This window comes from Lissotriton vulgaris, chromosome 8, assembly GCF_964263255.1.
Source record: "Lissotriton vulgaris chromosome 8, aLisVul1.2, whole genome shotgun sequence".
Lineage (NCBI taxonomy): Eukaryota > Metazoa > Chordata > Amphibia > Caudata > Salamandridae > Lissotriton > Lissotriton vulgaris.
In genome coordinates, this window is record NC_141696.1 from 1,068,891,037 (window position 1) to 1,068,913,306 (window position 22,270).

The following is a 22,270-nucleotide window of genomic DNA, read 5'->3' on the forward strand; positions in this document are numbered from 1 at the left end:
AGTTTTCAAGTACATAGAAGACTGCATGCATAGTCTATAGGGGTTTTAAGCAGTCTATGGCCTAAGGCCTATTTTAATGCATGAGTACTTAGGTAGTGAGTGGATGATTACAGTTGTCCAAGGAGAGTGTGGAGCTGAAAGTATAACTGCTTCACTTTTAAAACAGTGTATAGATAAACACATACTGCTGTATGGCTCACTACAATACTAAAATAGCAGTAGCAGAATGTTTGGAGGAAGTGTAAAGATACAGACTGGGAAATTGAAACTTTAAAAGCTAAGTTTGCAGGTGCATAGAAAAGGGCATTTATTATTTATTAATCTTCCCAAAGCCCGAAGCGCCAGCACACCTTTCCGAGGGTAGGTTTACGATTTACAAATGCTAGCATTTTTTAAATTAAGAATAATAATAACAAATATTTATCCTTTTTTTTTTCTTCTAATGATAACAATATATTTCTTTAATGTCTTCTATTTAGATGTTTTAGTCATGAAAATGCAAAGAACACATTTTACAGAGTAACACTTTTTAAACTCTCCAACATATGTAGATAATAATACCTTTACAGCTTCACAGTTTGTAACTTTTCCGAACACGTGCAGAAGAAAAACTGTTAAAACGTGAGCACGTGTAAACTGCAAAACGTACCATCTAAGTAGGCAGACCCACAGCTTCCTTCCGTAGACTACTAAACAACCAAAAACTATATAAACCACACCTACTGTGCAATTAGTTTCGTTTTCGCAAGTTATTTCTGAGTCGCCAATCTATGTTGCAGGTTCCGTTTCTTAGCATCGGATTCTTTTTTTGTGTCAACAAACATATTCCGGAGTTGTAAGCTGTTTCAATATGGCATAGGCATAGTACTTAGTTATAATTTGTGACTTCTTTATCAATATGTAAACATTTATATGTAGAAAAAAATGTTATTGCATGTTTTTCGCTTTTTGTCTGTAACGTCAGCAGCTTGTTTTTAGAAACATATAGAATATAACAAACATTGCTCCTTTTCTGGCTCCTTTCACCTTATATATAGTGACTTTTTATATTATAATATTGACACTGTACTTAGCTTGAGATGTCTTGGTGACCCGTCAACGCAAACTCTAAACATTTACAATCAACGTCACCATCTTTCACTTGGTATTGTGTTTTCCCCTAGAGATCACACACTGTTAATATATATATTATACCATCAACAGTCTTGGTGATCTTAGTGGAGTTCACGATCCATCGTCAAAATGAGTAACGATAAGTAAGCAACGATACCGGCTTGCGGTTTTCAGACTATTTTCCCCTTGTGATCATGTGCTGTGAGAATATATACACATATTATTATTCTCATCGTCATGATCTCAGAGGAGTTTATGACCCGTCACCACGTAGATCAAACAGAAGTTCAGTAAATAATTACAGCTCGAAAGTATTTCATTATGGATGTTCTGTTATATGCATAACTTTATTTTCCTTTTCTTTTTACTGTAACAATGCTATCAATCTTTATATTATGATAGATTCTCCTATTGCTACAGAAGAGGAATGGGAGATTTTACAGCGCCATCTATAATATAACTTTCAAATATTAAAAAGTACTTCATCAATTTTTTTTTCAAGAAACATATTTTACGAAAAAGCAGAATAAAAAAATATACCTATCATGCATACTTTGTTACTTTAAATATTTAATAAACCCTACATTTCTGAATGTTATTTTCTAATTTCTATTCTTATTTGCGGTTCCTATTATCCTTCTCCCTAAAGAATGTATAGGACCTATACTTTATATTATAAGAGTACCATCCTATATATTCTTTAGTGAGTATGTGATTTATTAGCAGAACAGTCTGCAACCTCTAAGCACTATGACAGCACGTTCCTGAATTGTACAGAATACAAATCTGGAAAATAATAATGCATGCATTTCTATGTAATATGAAATCATTTGTATTTAACTGTTTTTAACTTGTTCTCTTGATCTGAGATAATGTAGTGCGGGAGTGTTTGTTGCAGCACTTCTATTCTACTTTATCTAAAAGTAACTGATGCCCTCTTACATCATCAAGAATGTGGGGCAACACTTTTACAAACTGTAGCACAAAAAAGAAGTATGTATCCACGCTTGACTGATATTTTATGAAATTCTATTTTCAATTGTCACCCTTTTATATATACTGCAACAGTTTCTGAGGAAAGTTTATTTGTATTTGCTTAATAAAAACTATTTCAAACCTAGACTGATTTTTTTGCTGTACAACCACAGCTCCCCATCAGGAAAGTAAACACCACATTATAAGTAAATAGTACTCCTAAGAAGTATGTCATCTACAAAATTGATTAAAAAAAACAGCGCAAGACAGTGTCATTTTTCCGCCCTGATTTATACACCACACACCAATTATATAAATGGCCCTTGAAACATATAAAAAAATAGTTTCCCTCATAATCCCTCTCCACCTCCTAATGGGCACTGTACAGAGTTAATAGTGTTCCTAACCTGCCCTCTACTACTTTCTTTCCCCATACTCCTTTGGAAAATGCTTCGCAATTTCACTGACAACAGTGAACCGTTCCCACCCAATAAGGAGCAAACTTGTGCTCGGAACACTTTAGCCAATAAAATGTCCATTTTGTTCCACAAACGAGCAAGGAATGACTGCCAAACCTCATACATATAGTTAAAGCCCCGGGGACAGCGATCCCCATGCAGGGGGGACCCTCTGGGCCCCCCTTTATGAAAAGAAATTGCCCCCGGGATTTGGCCCCCTCGGAGGCTAATTAAAAATAAAGCGGTCTTCGCGTTTTTTTTCTTTTTCGCCCAAAACGCGTATCCCGCAATTAAAATGAATAAATAAATAAATAAATTCTGCTTGGCGTCATGTACGGCGCTCCGTACGCGTATGGCGCAAAAGTTTCTAATTGTTCAAAAACATATATTTATGTATTTAATGTACATATTAAGGGAAGACATTATCTGGGATAATCATGAAAATAGTTTTTTTAAACTTTAAATAAGCGTTTACGGAAAATCGCGGCTGTACGTCGTAAGAGCAAAGATGGTTTGAAGAGTTATTCATTTTGTAAAACAATATAGTACTGCAAGCTAAAGGAGAAAAGTCAGCACAAATATTGACCCCTCTCCCAACATTTAAAAGCCCCTGGGGGAGGAGGCAAATTAATTGAGACTGAATGCGTTAGTACAACCTACTGTGCTTACGCTACCAGGAAAACAAAACAACAATACAAGTTTCTTAGTTCCAGGTCTAGTTGTCAGATCGACACACACACTCCCTCATGGCTCGTATACAACCACACCACACCATACAGCGCATTCGTCACTACACACGTGACCCTATGTATAAAAAAGACAAAAAGCACGTGTTGTACGCCATTTTAGAGTTGTTCTCACAGTACCGAACAAGGGGCCCACTATTACATGCGTGGCCTCTTTGGTCACTGAGTTAGTGGTGCCCGAAGCACTGAGCGGGTGAAGAACCTGCTATGATGATGATGGGAGCACGGGTATGTTTTTAGCCATAGAGATATCGGAGATATGTTGGAGATCGGGACTACATCATGCCGAAGGTGTCTTTTCCACGAAAAGTTGAGCAGTGAGGCTTGAGTACGCATCGGAGGGAGTCAGGATTGTAGCAGACCAGATTCAAAAACGCGACTTAGTATTTTCAATAAACGCACTCCTATATAGTGTATTAATTTAAATGTATACATTTTTTTCCCAATAGCAGGAACATTTTTATAATCGCTGAAATGTCCGGAATGTTACCAATACAAACAGTTCGTAGAAATGTGAGAAGGAACGTGTATAAAAGCGCATTGTTATCTAACTCCAAATTAATATAGGAACTATTACCAATCATAACATCTTTCTTTTATTATCTTTTAGATGTAGAGCTTCAGGATGGATTATGTCCGGCACGTGGTGAAAAACACCAGTGAATAAAAGGTGAGTTCTGAGTAATGTTCTCAATCACTCTCTTATTTCCTCTCTCGTTTCATAAACAAATTACAAGCAATGTTAACTTCCTTTTCATCTTACAGGTTGTGTTTTGCAAATTGACGACACCCACCCAAAAGAAACTTACAAAGCTCTACGTTCGTGTATTCTGCGATGATGCGTGGCCATTGTAACAAGGACTGAGAAACCTGCTTCGACAAGTAGTGCTCCCTGTTTGAATGATGGCAATGGCACAAGGTGTGTACTTCACATGTCTTTTTTACAGTTTTGAACACTGATTTCTCCAGTCTGCTGTATAGAACCTTATCTGAGTTGAAGTGGTGAACTCTCTTGCTTACAGTGAAGGCTTCTTTGACACGTAGAGCACCCTCTTTCAATCACGTCAATGGCACTAGGTGAGCAAAGAATTTTGTTTCCGAAACAACAACAAATTATTTGTGAAAGGAGAAAGTGGGTAGTGTGCAGCAGCTTGACTGCGTAGAAATGTATAATTACCTCTGAGCAGTGACAACAGATAGGTTACAACAGTCTGAGAAACAGATCTACAAGCTTATTGCGCCACTTTTGTGTCACTTTTAACATGGGAAAAGTGGCACAAGGAGCTTGAAAATCTATGTCTGACTATTCAAAAAAAAAATCTCACCTCCAGACTCTGCGAGTCAATGGGGCGCAACAGTCTAGGTGCGCAATATTAAGAACTCACATTAAAATTCCCTTTTGTCAGGAGTTTCGCAACTCGGTTTACAGTGATTAATCAAATGTCCTTTTCTTTGCTTCACCAAACATCCTTCAGAAACAATCACGGCATATATACCATTATTAATGTTTTCTGTAATATTCCGTTTAAAAATATAGTTTTGCAGCATTTCATAGAGACAAATGTTCTCAAGATGGGAACTTCTCTTTGGATAATATGTATCCAACATATCTGTTTTCACAATATCTGTACTTTTTTGCTCTTTTTCAGCTAAATATTAAATTTCTTGTACAGATTTAAGTACTCAATTTCGTGTTGCAGCAAGACCTAGACTCACCCAAATGATTCTTCTCGATTTGGAGTATAGACTTGCAGATGATAAGCGATCCAAACATTCATATGCTCCAATTTCTCAAAGAGATAACATCTTCAAACTGTAACTATGTAATTTCTTACTCCTCTTGTGGGAAATCTCTTCCCACATTTCTATCAATTCCGTCTTTTCTGATTTTGTTATGTAGGATGTTACATATCGAGCAAGTTGAGAGTGCACTCTGAAGCAGCACATCCGTGGACACACAACGGAGGCAAAAGTTGAGCAAAGAGTATTTTCTTCTGTATTAACTTTTTCATCTATAACTTTCTCTAACAGTTTTAATGTTGGTTTCTCTCTCTTTCTCTCTCTCAGTCTCTGTGACATCATTTCTCTTTCTCTTTTAAAGTTATAGACACTGCTGTCTACTTTGACGTGTAGAAGCAGAGTTGAATTCAAGTTGTGAATTCTGGTGGCCGCAGTATTTATACAAGGTAAGCACAGCAGCCTAGATATACAATGCCTCCATTGCAATGCATTAGAAATAAATCGGCGTATTTACAATCCCTTTGTGCCACTTTTGTGTCAGTAACGCAGCAGGCACTTCCATATAGACACCACTTGAACGCGGGACTATAACAGAAGTGAAATTTACTAGGCACACTACACTCGTACAATTGTAGTGTTACCTTCACTTGTAATGCTTCACCTTATTTAGTTGCATCTACATAACGTTAAACTCTAATTTTCTTTTTTGTTTCACAGATTACCTATCCTACACCTTTTGGAGTCCACATCACAATTTGTTTATAATAGTGTTTTATTAAAGTTATTTTTCTAGTTGTTTATTATATTATCGTTAAGTTACGTTTACAGTTATTGTTGTTTTAATAAAAGTTAATAAAAAAACAATATACTTGCTTTTTTTTGGAGCGGGGGTGACGGTCCACAACAAAATTAATATTTATAATTTGAAGTAATATAGTAAAATGTTTGACAGTAGGGTTGAAAAGTACTGGCTGTACAATAAGTTATATTTTTTCTGGATGGACTACAACATAGAAAGGAAATCAAAGTAAAACAAAACAATGTGTACCACATTTACAAACCTCACGACATTTTCGCGTGCAAACCTACCCCTCTACAAAATTAACTGTGTGGGCCTCAATGACGCCCCTCAAACTACGAAAACGACCACCCCTGGAGATTTCTATATTGTGTGAGGGAGGCTGCGTGGCCCACCGCCTGATGCCCTGGAGTCTGCCACGCCCAGACCCGGTTCCTGCAGTGTCCTGGGGGGAAACAGCCATTACAACGTGGTCATAACCACACGTGACCGTCACCACAAATTCATTAGCACGCATATGGCTTTACCATGCATGCCTTTACCGCGCATGCTTTTACAACTACTATACATTTACCACGCATGATAAAGGCATAAGCACGGTAATGGCTTTGTGGTGACGGTCAAGCGTTCTAATGGCTGTGCCTTACGTGCCTAAAATTAGTTTTCAGGTATGCGTGTTACCAAGTCTGATAAGATCAAAAGCCAAGGACAAACACTGTGGTGTCTGTGGCAGGAAATATCCTGGATCACAGAGAAGATAGACGGGGGTAAATTGAAAGTAGCAGGTATAATAAAAATAACGGAGGAAAACTACTAAAATGGCGGAGGACGGAGTATGTAATTAACGTTTGGAGCCTCTGCAATACGTTTCAAATACATATAGATAGAAAATGATTATTAATATATTACAAAAGTATAGCAGCGGTTGAGGCACACGATTCAGCAGAAGAAAGAGGAAAATGTAATGCCTGAAATGAGGAGAGGTTTGCTTGGTGAACTTGAAGAAAAACAAAGAAGCTGCATGTGTAGAGAGTACAACTGGTGCAGAAAAAAACCCGGAAAGTTTTACATACTATCATAAAAATATAGCTCTTTTTTTTACCAGTAAAGTTAATCCTGAAAAGAACAGTTTTTTATGAGCCGCAAAGCCCCCACGGTCCCAGCCAGCTCCCCGCAGCCTTCAGGAGCCGACATTGCTTTTCGTCATCCCGGGCATTGCAGAAGGCCGCACTGTAGGCACCCCGGGACACTGCAGAAGCAGGCCCTGAAAGGTGGTAGTCCCCAGGGCCATCAATGGCTCCAGGAAGGGGGCCGTGCAGCCCCCCCTCCCAACATTCAAAAGCCTTGAGGGGTGGTAGTCCCTGGGGCTGGGTGGTCCATCCCTCCTACTTTCTATATTAGAGGGGTGGCGGTCCCCGGGGCGTATGTGGGGGGCTTGAAACCCCCCACACAGTTTTTTTAAATAAAAAGAAGCCCCAGGGCTCTGGGGGGCCATGAGCCCCCGCATACATATTGTTAAAGCCCTGGGGGATAGTGATCCCCAAGGCTGAGGGACACCTCTGGGAAAACAAAAATTGCACCCGATATTTGCTCCCCCCCCCCGGGTGCTAATTAAGAATAAATCAGAGTTCTAGGTTTTTTTTCCTTTTCCACCGCGTACGATAAGCATACCCCGCAATTTTTTATTTAAAAAATAAAAAAATTGGGGCCTAAAGATCCATGTGGGACCCCATAAGCAGGCCTAGAGGGTCAGGATGTTACTACCCTGCCCCCTTTTCTTATTTTTCAACTTTGTTTTACTGTTTTCTTGTGACTCGGTTCTATCGAGACACAAGATGGCTGCCAACACTTCCTGGTTTGGAGTGTTGACAGACAGTTGACATCCAATCAACATGCAGCTTGTGCTCGTAATTGTACAGATTTCCGTACGCGTACAGTACCTCGTCTCTAGATATCACTATGATTTTACTTTTGATTTTCTCAGGAACTACTGAACGGATTTACACCATTTAACAAAAAGCACAATCTGCGAACCGAACTCTACCTCTCTGCCAAATTTGGTAAAATTCCGTTCAGCCGTTCGGGCTGTAGCCCTGGCTAAAGGTCCCTATGGAAAATTGCATGGGGAAAACACGTTTTGGGACCCCTCTTTTTTCTCGGCCCCCACTTGACAAATAACCCCCAAACATTTAGGGAAGGAGCGCAGAGGAGCAGGCCATTTTCTTGGAGAAATTTGCGAACATTCGTCCACCAGCACCAAAGTTATTCCAAATAGAATGTTGTGGATTTCCAATGGAAAGTAGATCCTAACTATAACTACCTATTGGTGACCGCCAGTAGGTAATATAAAATATATTTAAAATGTGTGTATTTATACAGATTTATGTGGTTCATCATTGCATTAATGCAATCACAAACGAATAAATGATGACGCTATTTTTGGACAGATTCTCTGAGAATGAGGTTTTAAAAATGATCGCTATTGACAGAATGACAGTATTTTTTCAATGTCCACTAGTCACATAACCAGCATTGCAATGGTGTGGAGACGGGTCCTCTTTAAACATATAAAAACTATGAATGGTTGTTGTTCTCCGCTTGTGAACAAGGGCTCCCGAGCCCGAAAAGTGTCATTGCTGCCTACACTTGAAAATAAAATCCACTTTACTTGATCCTGTGGTCCGTCTCCTGCCTCGCCGATCTTTCGCGATTGGAAGTAGCTTTGGAGTTTGTTCTGCATATATATATATATATATTAGAAAAAGCATTGGGACTTATTCATATACTGGTTTACATTTATTTATCCTAGGTTGAAGGGAACGTTTTTTTTAACTTTGTATTTTATAGACCTCTGTGGAATCTGGATTATTCTGTGATGAATTGTGTAAACTTCTAATGGATTTTTATGTATTGGTAACTTTTATGGTTGTATATTCTAAAACCGAATAAAGCTGTTTGACTGACTGACTGACTAACTTATATTGCACAACTGCTCATCAAGCTAAAATTTACAACAAAAAAATATTAATCACATAGGCAAAACAATGCATTTACCAATGCTTGTTTTAATAGAAAATACTGCACCATTAGTTAAGCATCCAATATGTTTTGATTTCAAGTCAAAATTAAGTTTTATGCTAACAGTACTTTAAAAAATCGACTTCCAGATGCATACCTTGTCTAGACAATATTCAAATTATCACCCATCTTAATGTGTTTCAGAGGTGTACGGACTTTAATTTGAAGAATTCTACTCTGTCCCCATTTGCCCTTCATGGTTTATTAATTTCTGCTGAATTTGCCCTGTTGATCCCACACTGCAGGCAATAAAAAAAGAAGAGTGCTGTCAAAGAGCACTGACGCTGTCTTTATTAGTTGTTAAGGATGGAAAAAGACAAAAAACATAGTGAAATCTGGGAAAAGCCCAATGAGATAAAAGTTGTTTCTTATGCCATAAAGGAAATGCATGTGATTGAAAAGGTCCTTCTAATTAGAACTGAGTGAGAAAGATGACCAGATCTTTACGGTTATGCTCCATACTTGCATCCAGACTTATTTTTCACATGTAATCGACGATGTGTACCATTTGTAGCAAATCACCTGCAATAGTTTTTCAGAATAAACTGTTGTGAAAATGCTGCATATGCATATTTTGTGGCAGCCTTCATAGAATGTTCCTTGAAATTGGTGTGGAAACCAAAATGTCCCTTGCATGGGAACTGGAATGTTCCCTGCCCTGAGTGCTACAACTTTGTGTGAAACTTGTATCCTCATTTTTGTTCATCCAGTTGAAGCTCGAATCGAGCATGTGCACTGAGAACCAGGCCTGTTGATAGAAATTGAAACTCGAGTTGGCAGTGGTATGCACCCTGTCCAGGTAAAGGCCACCATTCTAGTCAGGGTAAGTCAGGGTAAGTCAGATATACACCCTAAATTATCCTGTGCTCGCCCTCTGGTACTTTGGCACAGACTAGTCAGGCTTAACTTAAGAGGCAATGTGTAAAGTATTTGTGCAACACTTAAATTAAGTTACACAGTGAAAACCTCACAAATAAACTACACTCCAGTTTATTAGAGAATATTTACCTGATTAAAACAAGAACAAAACAAAAAAAAGCCAATATGTAAAACTCAAGATAAAAAATTGAAAAAAATCATGTTTGAAAACTATCACTGCTAATGAATGCCTTTGAACGCAGTGATATCATTTGATCCACTAAGGTAAAATGCTCATGTATGTTATTAAAATACACTTTTTTGAGATTTACAGTGAGTTCATCATGTTTTTGTATGTTTAGTGCAAGATGTCTTTAAAACTAAAGGTGTTCCTTAAACTAAGTTGTCTAGGACAACTTATTTTCTTCTTTACCGTTACTTTAGTTCACGTGTAAGTGAAGTATGCCCTTTTGCTTCACAGCTTTCTGAAGGTTCTTCTCTGTCAAGTCAACAGCAGTGCAATGCTGCTGTTCACCTGGACCCCTAAGTTGCCTAGGTATTGTTATTTTGATAAATATTGTGCCCTGACCTAGGGACTTGTTACTAGTCTCAGGATGTCCCTTTCTTATATGCTGTTCACCAGGGGGCCACAATTAAAGGTAAACAGGCCCGCATGAAAACCCGGGGCCGTACTTTGAGTTTTCCTGGTCTAGAGGGAATGCACAAAGAACCAGCTGTCACCCTAACCCAGACGTGTATTCAGAAGCAGGCAGATGCACAAAATGGTTGAAGTAAGAGAATGTAAAATTTCTAAAAGTGCCATTTTCAGACCTGCAATTTTAAAACCAACTTTACTAAAAGTTTTGGTATTAATTTATGAGTCCAGAGACACCAAACTCCAAATTTCTATGCTCTCCCAATAGAAAAGTACACTTAAAAGATGTTTTGTGGCAATCTCCATGTTAACCTATTGGGGACATAGGCCTTGCATTAGTAAAAAACTAATTTAGCAGTTTTTCACTAACAAGACACGTAAGACTAAAATGTGCATTTCCTACCTTTTACATACACTACTGCACCCTGCCGATAGGGCTACCCAAGGCCTATCTTAGAAGGGCATTACATGTAATACAAAGGATGGATTGGACCTGGTAAGTAAGTTAACTTGCCAGGTCGAAATGGCAGTTTAAAACTGCATAAATAAACTGCACACATAGGCTCTTTTATTTTTTTTTATTTTGGTCCTCATCTCACCTTTAAGCATTATGCAAGATGTTACAGCCGTTGTTCTGGACCTGGGCTCCCTCCGGCCAACTGCTGATGCTTAGGTCCCCAGACCAACTCCTTGTATCAGAGTTTTTAAGGTGTAATCATAGGACTGAGGGCCTGAACATTTCAGTATCTACACAGTCTCAGGTCTCTGCCCATGGTAATGAGAGGTTGCCATATGCTGTTTTGGGCACTACTAATGCTGGCCATGTCAAGGCGAGCCATCGCAAATGTGGAGTTTAGCCAGTCTTCCGATCTTGGGGGATTGGGGTTTTTCCATTTCAAGCAGATTTCCCTGCACACTAATAGGATTAAACACAGTAATAGGCCTCTATTTCTTGTTGCTAGATCTTTTGTTGTTACATGATCGTCGGCAAAGAAGACTAAAGTCTCATTAACCGTGATGTTGATACCAAAAATCCTGCGCAGGTTGCCTCCAACCCCTTCCCAAAATCTTGCCAACTTTGCACATAAAAAAAACGTGGATGTTATTTGTCTTGGGGGCCACACACCTACAGCATTTCGGTTCAGGGGTTGTTGTACATTTTGCTATTTTAGGTGGAGTGTAATAAATACGATTGGTTACAGACATGTTTTTTCTTTAGGCTGGCAGATTTGGTGTATTTATGTAGAAGATTTAGCGATGACTCTAGTAACTCCTCTATCATAAACTAGCAGCCCGTCCTGACATTGTCCGGGTATGAATTGCTGCCGGCCAGTAGTATATTGTTTTGTAGGATTTCATTTTGATAGCATTTCTTATCTGTGACAGGCCTGTGAAACGCTCCGATTCACAGTGCACTGCTGATGCACTTAAGAATACACGTTCAGTAGTGTGTGAACTTGAGTTTCCCTACTTTATTTTTCCTTGCAGTATTATATAGCGCGAACTCGACAACATGGCATGAGCACAATTTACATTACAGAAGAACACATTCATTTGTAGTAGGCACGGGTAGACAAAGCGATTTGCCTGGAATCACAGGATGTTGAGCTGATGCCGAGATGCAAACGTAGCTCCCCAGCTCTAAAGTTCGCAATTCTAGAACTTGTGGCAGGAGGTCTGTCTAAAAGTGTATGTCGGTGCTGACCATCAATGAGAGAGGCCTGTGCATTTTTCAAATGGGTGGTGAAAAAATAAGAGTATGTTGCTGGAGATGTGGGCCGCTGTGCCAACAATGTACTTACCGGGGGAGGGTAAACACCCATTATTCTGCAACTTTCTTTCCGCATACCATCACTCCGCATACTTTCATTACAAACGTACCATGACTCCGCAATGCCATTATAACGCATGGCATTACATTTTATATGCTTTTACCACGCATACATTTTCAACGAAATTCGTTGTAAATGCATGAATGGGAAAAGCATGTTTTTTTAATGTTTGGATAAGGTAAGTATGGGTATAGGGGTATATGTTTTGGGGTACTGAGGTATATGTTTTGGGGTGTTTGGGTATTTTAAGGGTTCAGATATAGTTTTGGGTTATGGGGTACAGGGGTAGTTTTAGAGTTTAGGGATAGGTATGGGATTTGGGGTACAGGGGTATTTTTAGGGTTCAATCAATCAATCAATCACGGCATTTGTAGAGCGCGCTAATCAACCGGTAGGGTCTGAAGGCGCGGGGGGGGGGTAAGTTACTGCTCGAACAGCCAAGTCTTGAGCTGCTTCCTGAAGGAGAGATGGTCTTGGGTTCGCCGTAGGTGGGTGGGGAGGGAGTTCCAAGTCTTGGCTGCCAGGTAGGAGAAGGATCTTCCTCCGGCGGTGGCTCTGCGGATGCGTGGTACGGTGGCAAGGGCATGGCTGGTCGATCGTAGCTGGCGGGTGGGCGTGTAGAAGGTCAGGCGGTCGTTGAGGTACTTGGGGCCCAGGTCGTGGAGAGCCTTGTGTGCGTGGGTGAGGAGTCTGAACATGATTCTCTTGCTGACGGGGAGCCAGTGCAGGTCTCTAAGGTGTCCGGTGATGTGGCTGTGTCGGGGGATGTCCAGGATGAGTCGTGCGGAGGCGTTCTGGATGCGTTGGAGTCTTTTTTGAAGTTTGGCTGTTGTTCCGGCATAGAGGGTGTTCCCGTAGTCCAGTCGGCTGGTGATGAGTGCCTGGGTGACGGTCTTCCTGGTTTCAGTGGGGATCCATCTGAAGATCTTGCGGAGCATGCGCAGGGTGTTGAAGCATGAAGATGAGACGGCATTGACTTGTCTGGTCATCGACAGGGAGGAGTCCAGGATGAAGCCCAGGTTGCGTGCGTGGTCCGTTGGTTTGAGAGCGGTGCCCAGGTCCACCAGGAGTCGTCCCAGGCGGAGGGTGATGATCCCAGGATGAGGACTTCTGTCTTGTCTGAGTTCAGTTTAAGGCGGCTGCTCCTCATCCAGTCGGCGACGTCTTTCATCCCTTCGTGTAGGTTGGCTCTGGCGGTGGTGGGGTCGTTGGTGAGGTAGAGGATCAGCTGGGTGTCATCGGCGTAGGAGATGATGTTGAGGTTGTGTTGGCGTGCGATGGCTGCGAGAGGGCTCATGTAGACATTGAAGAGGGTTGGACTGAGTGAGGATCCTTGTGGTACGCCGCAGATGACTTCGGTGGCCTCGGATTAGGCATGAGCGAATTTTGTGAATCTTGCGTTCGCAAATTTTGCGGATTTGCGAACTCGCAATCCGCAAAATCCGCGAATTCTCGCGAATTTGCAGATTTTTTTTTTTTATGTTTGCACGGATTTCTGCAAGTTTGCGAGGGTTTTGTACAATTTCGCAAATTGCGAAATTGTACAAAACGCGTGCGAACTTGCAGCAACCCGTGCAAACACAATTATATGAAGAGAAAGAAGCTCCTGGCCACAGGAACAGCACGGGGATTGCGCTCATGAAAGTCAAGGATGCAAAGGCCTTCTACCCAGCATCACAGCTGATTTTCCACAGTAGATTTGGGAAGAGGCACACCTGTCCCGCCTCGAAGACGCTCATGATTGTTTTTGGGCTAATGAATGAGTCACTGATTTTGAGCATCAACTAGTTCGAGCGACCATGCAAAGGCCGCCCTCTACCTAGCATCACAGCTGATTTTCCACAGTAGATTTGGGAAGAGGCACACCTGTCCAGCCTCGAAGACGCTCAGGATTGTTTTTGGGCTAATGAATGAGTCACTGAATTTGAGCAACTAGTTCGAGTGACCATGTGTGTGTTACTATGCAATCGCCCTGAAGGGCCCTGGGGTCCCTTGAGTGACCTGTGTGAGGCTGTGCCTGTAACTATTTTACAATGGCGCCAGCAAGCTGCCAGCGCCTTTGTAAAATAGTTACAAAGTTAGCTTGCACAGGAAGCACTTAGATAAAATAAAGCAGCACCTGCTTCGTTTTATCTAGTGGTTCCTGTGCAAGCTAACTTTGTAACTATTTTAGAACGGCGCTGGCAGCTTGCTGGCGCCATTGTAAAATAGTTGCATGAGTGGGGGTTCAATTTTTGAACCCGTTACGCTCGCGGATTTCTTTTTGCGGATTTTGCAGGAAATCCGCAAAATTTGCGGATTGTGGATTTCCCAAAAATCCGCAAAATCCGCGAGCGTAACGGATTTCCCGCTCATGCTTACCTCGGATCTGAACGGAGGGAGGCGGACTCTCTGGGTTCTTCCGGCGAGGAACGAGATGATCCACCCAAGTGCTTTCTCTCGGATTCTGATGTTGCTGAGGCGCTTCACTAGGGTGCGGTGGCAGACAGTGTTGAACGCCGCAGAGAGGTCCAGGAGGATGAGGGCCGCTGTTTCCCCGTTGTCGATCAGGGTTCTGATGTCGTCGGTGGCTGCGATTAGGGCAGTCTCGGTGCAGTGGTTGGCCCGGAACCCGGACTGCGAGGGGTCGAGAGATCCGTTCGTCTCGAGGAAGGCGGCAAGCTGTCTGTTGACGGTCTTCTCGATGACTTTGGCCGGAAAAGGAAGGAGCGGGATGGGACGGTAGTTCTTGAGGTTGGTGGGGTCTGCCGTTGGTTTCTTCAGGAGGGCGGTCAGCTCGGCGTGCTTCCAGCTCTCCGGGAAGGTGGCGGAGTGGAAGGAGGAGTTGATGATGTCTCGGAGATGGGGTGCGATGATGGCGTCAGCTTTGTTGAAGACGTGGTGTGGGCATGGGTCGGTTGGTGATCCGGAGTGGATGGAGTTCATCGTGCGGGTGGTGTCTTCGGTGCTGATCGGAGTCCAGTTGCAGAGGGTGGTGGTGGCGGGCGTTGGTTCGGTGGTAGGGTGCATGGTCTGTGCGTCGAAGCTGTTGTGTATGTCAGTGTATGTCAGTGTATGTCAGTGTATTCAGGGGTAGGTTTGGGTTTTGGGGTACAGGGGTATTTTAAGGGTTCAGGGCTAGGTTTGGGGTACAGGGGTATTTTTAGGGTTCAGGGCTAGGTTTGGGTTTTGGGGTACAGGGGTATTTTAGGGTTCAGGGGTAGGTTTGGGGTCTGGGGTACAGGGTTATTTTTAGGGTTCGGGCTATGTTTGGGTTTTGGAGTACAGGAGCATTTTTAGGGTACAGGGGTAGGTTTGGGTTTTGGGGTACAGGGGTATTTTAAGGGTTCAGGGCTAGGTTTGAGTTTTGGGGTACAGGGATATTTTAGGGTTCAGGGGTAGGTTTGGGTTTTGGGGTACAGTGATATTTTTAGGGTTCAGGGCTAGGTTTGGGTTTTGGGTTACAGGGGTATTTTTAGGGTTTAGGGATAGGTTTGGGTTTTGGGGTACAGGGTACAGGGTATATTTATTGGGTTAAGATGGGTTAGTGTTTAAGGGTGTTGGGGTATTTTAAGGAGTAAGGGTAGGTTATGATTATGGGGTGCAGGGGTATTTAAAGGGAGCAAGGTGGGATTAGCACACGATATGATACATGACATGAAGGGCGGAACGTACCACACGCCCCCAGCATTTGTCACGCCCCCAGCACACACCCACAGCACAACGCAGACACGCCCACAAGGGACTACTTTGCTGGCATGGTTCTTTTACCTTTTAAATCTATATGGTGGGTGTCTGCATAGCCTATGTCCTTCTCCTGCAACTACCCTTTCCAACGCTGTATTGGGTGTTGTGATTGGTGCTGTGGTTCCTGAGATTTCCCGCCTCAAAGGTTTGGGTTCTCTCTTTATTATATTAGTATGGATTCAAAGGGAGATTGTCTCCACACCACGCCTGAGATGGAGTATCTTTATCATCTGCTTCAACCAAAACCTTGTACCAAGTTGATACCTCTCTCTTAATTCGGTGATCTGACTTAAAAAGGTACTCGGTTTCCCAGTCTCCCATTATACCCCCGCTCTCTGCTTCGCACCAGGATTTCAGTTGTAGAAACTTACATTTGGAGAATCTGGGGCCTATCTTAGCTTTCAGCACTTCCCACAGATACACCCCGTTAATGTCCCCCAGATCAGACCATATAAGAATTCCTGCCTCCCTAATAGGGCCAGCCAAACCGTCTTTAAGACAAAGAGGGGTCCCCGGGGAATCCCAAATGGGGGCGTGATCAGAATAGTACCCTATCTTGCACCTTGTTCTAATTTTACACCAGATCTCTAGTGCATTCTTTAGGACCTTCATGCACACCTTCTTTAAAACATGTTGTGCTCAAAATTTATAAAGAAACCCTTCAGCACTGCCCCCTTCAACATTACTTGTCAGCTCTCTAAGAAGGAACCCTTAGAAGAGAACTGCACACATAGGCTCTGCTTATGGCAGGCCTGAGCCCTGTTTAAAGGGTCACTGATTGTGTGGCCACAATCAGTGCTGAAAGCATACCAGTAGTATTTAATTTACAAGCCCTGGGCACATGCAATGCACTTTATCAGGGGCTTACAACTTACAACTAAATTAAATATGCCAATTGTGGATAAACCTAGCATTAGTTGTGTCATGTTCCTGTTTCCAATACGGACACACTTCATTTGAATCAATAACCCGTTACCATTGTGACTGTTTTGTATTGATTTACACTGTATATTATTGGTATATGTTTCTCTACTGTGTCATTTTGAGTATGAATTGCTTGTCTATAAAAATAAACGTCTCAATAACAAGCTTTGTTGCTTTGCAAAAATATGTTTTGTGGGTACCTTGCCTGTTTTTGCTTTTCTTTTTGTCTGTTCATAATTGTTCTTTATGTAATATCTTTCTTCCCTGGATAATTGTGTTTTTTCACTTTTAGGAAGTTGGCATGTTCTTCCCTAAGTCATTTGGTGCCTACATCCTTTAACAGAAAGATGAGAGGTAATATAATCTTACGAGACATTCAAATTGCAATGATATTTAATTCACTGGTTTCAGTGTGAGAAGAACATTCTTTATTTTGTTTTCTTCTCAATCAAGTGGGCACAGCCAACGTGTTTTGGCTTCTTCAGGGCTGTAAGCATAAACAAAAATATACATGTCTATACCTAATTAAAACCAGAATACATTATGACGATATGTACATACTTAAACATAGAAATGAATGAGAGCGGGTCCTGCACTCGGTTTAAACAGTGTTTTAAATGTTTACACGTTGTGTGTTGTGTTAGATTGGTGCCTGCTCACTGTGATAAGAAGTATGTGGCCTGGTTCCAAAAGTCACCAGGACTCTAACGCGCACTACGAAAGATACAAATTCTCCAATAATTCATTCAAATCAATTTTTATCAGCATGTCAAAAAGTGAAGTATCACGATTACATTTTGTTGTCATACATGATTATTTGTACAGTAAGCAATTATTTCAACATTGCATCATCTTTGGTTCAAACACTATTACACTTCCGAAGAAATAAATGAATAAAAACCCAATGCATTTCGGGGCTGGGGCCCCTTCGTCAGGGGTCTGTTTTAAAAGAGAAAGAAAAAGAAAAAGGAAACTTAGTTACTTTTGATGCTTCGGAGGATTACTAGTTTCTACAATTTATGCATTTAATGGTTCTTACCACGAAAGTAAGGTAACACAACCAGTCCTGTGCTGATTTGTTTAATCTTTTAGCAGTGGAACATCTAAAGAAAAATATTAAGATGATTTAAAATGATTTTTAGTAAGTATCATCTTATTTAGGCAAGAACTACGGGGCTATTTTGATTAATCATGGTTAAATCAGGTTACATGAATCTTTTTACGTATTGAGATGTCTGCAAAAAAAAAAAAATATTATGCTTGTGGTTACTATTAGGGTAAACCAAACAAGATCTTTTTTAACTAATTAACACGCGTGTACATGCTCACCTGTAGATGTTCTTATAGGCGCATACGTGAAAAACCCTGAATGGGACAAAAATTGCGAATACTCATAAACATTGTATCATGCTTTTTGAAAGATCAAGTTTACGAGTTTCAAGGATTTGAAAAAAAGTTTTACCTGCAAGCCTTGTGAATAATACATCGGTCTCGCTATTTCTTGAATTGCGCTTCACTGCAGATACAAAAAGATGAACCCGTTAAGAGGTTAACTCTTGGTTTTTGCAAACGGTGCTAGGCACGTATAGCACTTACTCAAGATTATGAGCTTACCGTTTACGTGAAATGTTTCGTTGAGTAAAGCGTCCTAAGCCAAGCCTGTCGACCGGAGCTATCTCTAACAACGTTGGTCCTTTCTTTATTGTTTGTTTGTTGCTACACAATGCATAGCAATAAACGAGGGGTTCATTTAGTTTAAGCTATTTGGCCGCCATTATTGAGTGGTGAAAGTTGGTTATTTATTGATGATGTAAACTTATTGCGCGTTATATGGTATTGAATCTTAAGGTGGTACTACACAAGCGATGATTAAGAATTCATATGCAGCCGCATGTACAAAGAAGAATTAATAAAACAGCAAAAATATGAATACAATTCGAAGCATTGAAAAAATAACATTAATCTACGTACTTCCTCCTGCCTATTTACATTCTCATTCATTGGAAAAACTTATTTTGCTGCGTCTTTACACATTTATGTGTGATGACTAGTTATATGTTAGTGTTATGTTGTGTTGTGTGAGCATACAAACCACTGTGGGTTCGAGTCCCTAGGGGGTCATTTACTTGAATTTTACAGGAAGCAAATCATCTCCATTTTATCATTTAACCCATTTGGGGTAAGTGTTTGCAATTTGCGTATCCAGAAGGCTTCTCTTTGGAGAAGGATTTTCGCATTGTCCTGTCCTAGTCTCTGCGGGATGAGTTCAATAATTTGAAATCTCAGTTGAGCTATAGAGTGGCCTGCTCCTATCCAGTGCTTAGCCAGCGGAGATGTGTAGTTCTTATTGCGAATTCGACTTTTGTGCTCAGAAAGTCTCAGTTTTAATTTCCTGTCGGTTTTCCCAATATATAGTAGTCCACAGGGACACTTAATTGAATAGACTACATGCTCCGAGTTACAATTGGTTGTATGCCTAAGTTGAATTCTTTCACCCGTACGCGGGTGCAGTAGAACATTTCCCAATATAGCATTATTACAATTCTTGCAGTTAAAGCATCGAGTTGTACCTTTTTGAATTTCTTGTTGTTGTGTGATCCCCTCATCCTTTAATGGTTTGTTTAGTAGTTCTTTCAAGTTTTGCGCTCTTTTGTAAGCGAATAATGTCTTGTCAGTCAACAAAGTCCCAAAATCTTTCTCAGCTAACAGGATCTTTCATCTTCTCTGAATTATTCTTTTTATATCTCTCGAAGCTGTCGAGTATTTCGATACAAAGACCATCCTCTTGTTAACTGCTTTAGGTTTTTTCTTCAAAAGTTCCGTCCTAGGTATTGTTTTGAGTTTTTCTATGTGTGCCTCAAGCAATTTTTTGGGGTATCCCCTGTCAAAATATCTTTGTTTTTGTTCTTCGAGACGCTTCTCGCATTGTTCATTGTTAGAAGATATCCTCTTTATCCTCATAAACTGAGACACAGGAAGATTATTGATTAGATTCACCGGGTGGAAACTTCCATACAACAATGCTGTATTCTTATCGGTTGCTTTCTTGTAAAGTCTTGTTTGAATTGAGTCATTTTCTATTTCAATCATGACATCCAGGAATGGCAGAGATGTTGTGCTTATGTTATGCGTAAACTGAATTCTTGGGTTTGCTAAATTCAAGCTACTGATGTTTTACAATAGTTCTGAAGCTGACCGTTTCCAAATTATAAAGATGTCATCGATGTACCGTTTATAATACATGATTCCTTCTTGCCGGTGCGATCTTCAAGTATATAATACAGTTCAAATTTTGCCATGAAAATGTTGGCATATATACATGCTCCCGGAAATCCCATTGCAGTTCCAGTGAGTTGAGTATAGTATTCATCTCGCCAAAGAAAATAGCTATTCTCAAGACAGAATTCCAATAGTTGCATCACTAGGTATTTAAGTTCTTCTGGTTTATCAGTCCTTAATAAAGCCCATTCCATGGCTTCCAATCCTTGTTTGTGAGGAATCGACGTGTACAAGGATGTCACGTCTATGGTACAAAGTGCCCATTCCGTGCACCCTTCAGTTGTAATGGTAGCAAGACTTCTAAGAAAATCTGACGTATCTTCCAAGTATGTTGGCCATCTTTTTGTATCTGCAGTGAAGCACAATTCAAGAAATAGCGATACCGATGTATTATTCACGAGGCTCGCAGGTAAAACTTTTTTTCAAATCCTTGAAACTCGTAAACTTGATCTTTCAAAAAGCATGATACAATGTTTATGAATACTCGCAATTTTTGTCCCATTCAGGGTTTTTCACGTAGGCGCCTATAAGAACATCTACAGGTGAGCATGTACACGCGTGTTAATTAGTTAAAAAAGATCTTGTTTGGTTTACCCTAATAGTAACCACAAGCATAATATATATATTTTTTTTGCAGACATCTCAATACGTAAAAAGATTAAGGTAACCTGATTTAACCATGATTAATCAAAATAGCGCCGTAGTTCTTGCCTAAATAAGATGATACTTACTAAAAATCATTTTAAATCATCTTAATATTTTTCTTTAGATTTTCCACTGCTAAAAGATTAAACAAATCAGCACAGGACTGGTTGTGTTACCTTACTTTCATGGTAAGAACCATTAAATGCATAAATTGTAGAAACTAGTAATCCTCCGTAGCATCAAAAGTAACTAAGTTTCCTTTTTCTTTTTCTTTCTCTTTTAAAACAGACCCCTGACGAAGGGGCCCCAGCCCCGCAATGCATTGAGTTTTTATTCATTTATTTCTTCGGAAGTGTAATATTGTTTGAACCAAAGATGATGCAATGTTGAAATAATTGCTTACTGTACAAATAATCATGTTTGACAACAAAATATAATCCTGATACTTCACTTTTTGACATGTTGATAAAAATTGATTTGAATGAATTATTGGAGAATTTGTATCTTTCGTAGTGCGTGTTAGAGTCCTGGTGACTTTTGGAACCAGGCCACATACTTCTTATCACAGTGAGCAAGCACTAATCTAACACAGCACACACAACGTGTAAACATTTAAAACACTGTTTAAACCGAGTGCAGGACCCGCTCTCATTCATTGTTATACCTCTACTACAAACAACGGGCACTAGCACCAAATTTGAAATGTCTTTCGATTCAATTGCTGCAATTACGGACAATAGAGCAAACACCAAGGTTTATACACCAGATGAAGCTACCCAAATATGTAAACTCATTAAGGAAACAAAAACTTTTGACGCCCAGGGAGGATCTGTGGCGCAACAGCTCAAACAACTTGAATACTTAACGAGACGTGAATTAAATCAGCGTCTGCATGCGTCAACACTGATACAATATCACCGTGTGAAACGAATCCCAAGAGGTCTCAGATTAGCCATACGTCCCATGCTCTACAGATTAAACAACAATCCTCAATTCATGGAGAAATGGTTTGAGATATTGAATAAGTGCTCTCTGGATTTGATCCTATTGCTAATTGAAGAGCTTGTAAATACAATAAGAGATCTAGAAAAGGAAACCTAAATGTAAAGAAAGAATTGTCTGCAAAAATTGAGGATGAACCATGGGCAAAAATTCTGGAGGATATAGAAGTAAGATTAGACAAATATGGAAAGGAGCTCCAAGAAACAAAATTGCGTAAATTCAAATGTGACACTATTGACTACAAGTTAAATGAAGCATACACATGGGCGGAAATCTACGCAGCAAGGAGATATACTAGCAAAAAACAACAACCAGCTTCATCCGAGGAAAGTGTGGTTTCAGATAGTGACGCAAGTACCTCGAGACATCCTATCACTTCGCAGCAGCGTCGCAAAACAGGTCCGCAAATATCTGACACAACGGACACTACATCTGGACCA